Raw genomic sequence first — 5,229 nt, 5'->3', positions numbered from 1 at the left:
CTTCTTCTTTCTCTCTTCCTTTCTCTTGCTTTCTTTGTTCTTTTTTCCTTCCCCACTTCCTTCCCTTCCCTCCTTCTTTATTTCTCCTTTGAGCACCCCACACAACAAATCCCACACAGTCAAGCATTCGCAGATAAGTGTGTCACTGGAATATGATGAAAGACATATAAAAAACAGTACCAATCAGCCAAAAAACAAAAATGGGTCTGATATATGTCAGACATCATTATGAAACCACCTGTATCTGTATTCCAGGATGGGATGGATGTTGAAGGCTGACACACATCCAAGGTAAAACACAGTCTCAACCACATTACCATCAATTCCACTCCTGGGTAGATACAGAGAAGAATTTGGGTCAGGCGTGGTGGCTTCTGCCTGTAATCCTAGCATTTTGAGAGCCCAAGATGGGAGGGTCACTTGAGGCATGGAATTCAAGACAGCATACTCAACATACTGAGACCCCCATCACCAAATTTAAAGAAAAAGTTTAAAAAAGAATTTATATTCCAACAGATACATACACACTCATATTTATAGCAGTATCATGGGTTAAGCAGTGTGGTACGTGCCTGTAATCACAGCAGTTTGGGAGGCCAAAGTGGGTATATCACTTAACCCTAGGTGATCTGAATAAAAAATATAAAAATTAGCTGGGGGTGTTTCACAGCTGTAGTCACAGCTACTTGGAAGGCTGAGGAGGGAGACTCACTTGGATCTAGGACGCTGAGGTTGTAGTGAACCAAGCTTTTGCCACTACACTCCAGCCTGGGCAACAGATTTAGACCTTGTCACTGAATAAACAAATACATAGCCAAACGCAGCAAGATGCAGAAGAAGCAGAAAGTAGAAACAACTTAAATATTCATCAGAGCATGAAAGCATTTACATAAATGGAGCTCACACATGCAACAGATTGTTATTGGAAAATGAAAAGAAATAGAGGTCTCATTCATGCTGTCATATGAATGAACTTTGAAAACATGAGTTAAATTTCAAAAGACAGACACAAACGTTTCATGTTGTATGATTCTATTTATATGAAATGTCTAGAATAGGCAAAGAGAGAGATAGCAGACTGATATTTGCTGGAAGCTTCAGGTGGGGAGAGAATTGCTGGTCAAGGGGCTGATAATCATTGGGTGTAGTATCTTTGTGAGTTATAAAAGTGTTTCACTGGGCATGGTGGCTCACATCTGCAATACCAGCACTTTGGAAGGGCAAGTCAGGTACATCACATGAGGCTAGGAGTTCAAGACCATACTGGCCAACATGGTAAAACTCTGTCTCAACTAAAAATACAAAAATTAGCCAGGCATGGTGGTGGGTACCTGTAATCTCAGCTAGCTGGGAAGCTGAGGCATGAGAATCACAGGAACCTGGAAGGTGGGGGTTGCAGTGAGCAGAGATCTAGCCACTGCAGTCCTGCCTGGGCAACAGAGCAAGGCTGAGTCTCAAAAAAAAAAAAAAAAAGGGGGAGCATTGATTGGCATAATCATTGCACAACCCTGTTGTTCACACAACACTAACTTATGGTTGTGAATGCACTAAATGCCATAAAACTGCACACTTTATTTGATTTTATTATTTATTATTATTTTACTTTATGTTCTGGAGTACACAGGCAGAAAATGCAGGTTTGTTACACAGGCATACATGTGGCATGGTGGTTTACTGAACCTATTAATCCATTATCTACATTAGGCATTTATCCTAATGCTATCCCTCCACCATCCTCCAAACTCCCAACAGGCCGCAGTGTGTGATATTCTGCTCCCAGTGCTTATATGTTCTCTTTATTCAACTCCCACTTATGAGTATGAACATGCGCTGTTTTGTTTTCTGTTCCTGTGTTAGTTTGCTGAGAGTGATGATTTCCAGCTTCATTCTGTCCCTGCAAAGGATATGAACTCATCCTTTCTATATGGCTGCATAATATTTCCTGTTGTATATGGGCCACGTTTTCTGTATCCATTCCATCATTGGTGGGCATTTGGGTTGGTTCCAAGTTTTTGCTATTGAGAACAGCACATTGCACGCTTTAAATGGCTAAAGTGGTAAACTATATGTTAGGGGTATCTTGCAACAATTATAATAGTAAACTATAACTGCACAGTCTCAAAGATAACACACCCACCCCCCCCACCCCCAAGGCTAGTAGCTGTCCTGCCAGAGCCTGAGGCTGGAAAGAAGTTCCAAAATGGGCAATGGTTTTTGAGAAGCTTCACCAACAGGTTACTATGGATACCCTTTATTAACTGTGCCTTTTGTTGGAGTGCTTTGTGGTATCCAGGTCAAACCCTGAAGGAAATGAAATCCCCTCTGCTGATCCTGTTTTTGGGATTATGATTCTCACAGTTCCCAGCAGTGGCTGCATCTCATATACCCTTTGAGCTCCTCTGAGTCTGAGTCTCTAGGGAGCTGTCATGGGTATCCTCATCTTATCCCAAGCAGCACCTGGGTGTTAGGAGCCCACCTGTGCACATGCACCCAGCAGGGACTCTTTCTCCTCTGGGAGCAGCTTGCCTTCCTGGGAGCCCCATTCCTCAGCCATGCAGAAACCTGTCGAAAAAGGGCTCCTCAGAAGCACTGAAGTATTTGTGTCACTAACGGCAAAGCCACGCAGCTCTACAGCAATCTTAATTCCTGCTTTCTCACAAGAAAGAATTTGACTGAGAGGCATAAAGCAGAAGGAGAGATGGAGGCAAGTTAGAGAGAATGAGTGGAAGACTTTTAGAAAACTTTAGACCATGATAGAGAGAAAGGAAAGTACCCTTGGAAGAAAGACTAGTGGGCAACTTCAGAAACAAGTGCGTGGTTTTACATTTACACTTGGGTTTTTATGCATTGACCTTTAGACTGCAATCTTGCATCCCTTCTCCCCTGATTCTTCCCTTGGAATGGGCTACTGACAAGTGCAGGGGAATGCCAGCACTCAGGAGGAGAGCATGCATAGTGTGTTTAGTGGAGTTTTGTGCATGCTCACTTGAGGCATTCTTCCTTTACCAGTCGAGTGTCCCTAGAAGGTCATATAGCAGTTACCCTCTCCCATTTGCCTATTAGTAGGCATGCATGGGCCCATTTATCCAACTCCTGAGATCTTATTGGGAAGCTGCTGATCACATTTCAGTTGTGTTCTGTTTATCCAGAGACTGTGTTTCTCTGGTGCCATGACAAATTATTATTTATTTATTGAGACAGTCTGGCTGTGTCAACCAGGCTGGTGTGCAATGCACAATCTTGGATCACTGCAAACTCCACTTCCATGGTTCAAGTGATTCTCCTGCTTCAGCTTCCTGAGTAACTGGGACTACAGGCACACCCCACCATAGCTGGCTAGTTTTTGTATTTTTGGTAAAGACAGGGTTTCAACATGTTTGCCAGGCTGGTCTTAAACTCCTGACCTCAAGTGACCCACCTGCCTCAGCCTCCTAAAGTGCTGGGATTACAGATGTGAGACAACACTCCTGGCCCCAATTATTATTTTAAAGGGCCAGTTTATCAACCACCTGACCATTACCTGATGAGCTCCCATTTCTGGTATGTGAGGGAAAGGAAAGGAGGGAGGGGCAACACTTCTCCTGCCCATTCATGGCTGACTAACTACCTACTCTAACAATAGGAGGCAAAACAAGACCCAAATTCACTTGTTTAAACCCCCTTAGAACATCTCCTAGGACTGCTTTTCCTCTGTTCAATTGCAGCTGTTTTCTAGTGATGATTTGGAAAACATCACTCTTACCTTGCAGTTCCCAAAAGTCTCTTTTTCTCCTACAGAAGAAAATCTACCTGAAAAAAAAAAAAAAAAAAAAAAAAAAAAACTAGCAACCACGGATGGGTATAAGATGAAACTTATTCCCAAGCCCTCCATTCACCTGCCTTGCTGAGGGAGGGAGACTTGTCCCCATCCCTATCATCAGAAAGACATCATTCTTTTCAGCCTCAGGTAGGACTCACTTGTCTGCAGAAAGCAAAACAAAACAATTTTTTTTTAAACCAGGCTCTCCTTCTGCTTGGGGTAAGGCTTCTGCAGACAGATCTAGGTAAGGTCTTCAAAGGAATAGTTTGAAACAGGAGTTACGAGGTCTGCATTTTCTCAAAACTTCCTCCCCATCAGGGACTTGCAAGAGAAAGGACTAGCAGATCAAATTCCATCTGCATTGTATCTGCTTGGTTCTGAGAACTTCCAGAGAAGATGTGCAGAGCTGTTTGCCTCCCTAAGCCTCATGTCCAGTCTTTTATTTCCATCTTTTTTTTTGGATAACTTTCTGAGCTAGATGCATTTATTTCTCCTTGTATCCAACCAGAGAACCTCTAAAAACCTGTTTTGTCAGGCTTTAAGTATTCCAGCATAGAAGCGTACAGAGAAAATATTTAATATGAAATGAGAGCTCTGACTGATGTTTCTATTTCTTAGGTCCTGTGGCAGCAGGAAGATGCTCCAAGGAAACCTCAGAAACCCAGGTGGCAGACAGGAGAGGAACCTGGCTCCCCCAAGAGCCAAACTGCAGCACTCACTACTCTAAACTGCCTTTCTGAGAGCTATTTATTTTCCACATTTGAAAAGTGGGTAAAATGAGTCAAAAGATGTTCCTGTGAGACAAGTTAGCTCACCTCGAGGTAATTCTAAGTGCTGTGGATTCCTGCAAACACTCATCTTTGTGCACCAAGCAATCTTTTCAGTGTACAATAAGACAATTAAGGGGAACCCACCATTCTGACCCTCTTCGTTCAGTCTTTTTTTTTTTTTTTTTGCCTATGTGATTTCAACATAAGTTTAATTGGCAATTGCAGTTACCATAAAGTGCTTTCTTGCCAATATTAAAGTGTGTTTCAAATTTGCCACGTATTTAAAATTGTGTTCATCTTGGATGATGAGCCCTTCCTGAAAGCTTTTACTTCAAAAGTTATTGATTGAAGCATTCCACCTTCAAAGGAAAGGAAATTCTAACACAGGCTACAGTGTACCTGAAACTTGAGGATGTCATACCTAGTGAAATAAGCTAGGCACAAAAGGACAACTATAGTGTAGTTCTTCTCATTTGAGATGATCAACATACAAGGAAGAAGCTCAGGCAAAATTAATATTAATAGAGCACTTATTTGGCCAAGCTTGAAGCTTGCATCACTGAAGAACAGACTCAAGTTGCCATGAATATACACTTAGATGCTCTGATCAGTAGAAGTTGTAAGTGTCACAGAAGACAAATTCTTCATCAAAACGTTTTA

The sequence above is a fragment of the Symphalangus syndactylus genome, chromosome Y, assembly GCF_028878055.3.
Source record: "Symphalangus syndactylus isolate Jambi chromosome Y, NHGRI_mSymSyn1-v2.1_pri, whole genome shotgun sequence".
NCBI classification, from domain to species: Eukaryota; Metazoa; Chordata; class Mammalia; order Primates; family Hylobatidae; genus Symphalangus; species Symphalangus syndactylus.
Note: the sequence above shows the minus strand (reverse complement) of the source record.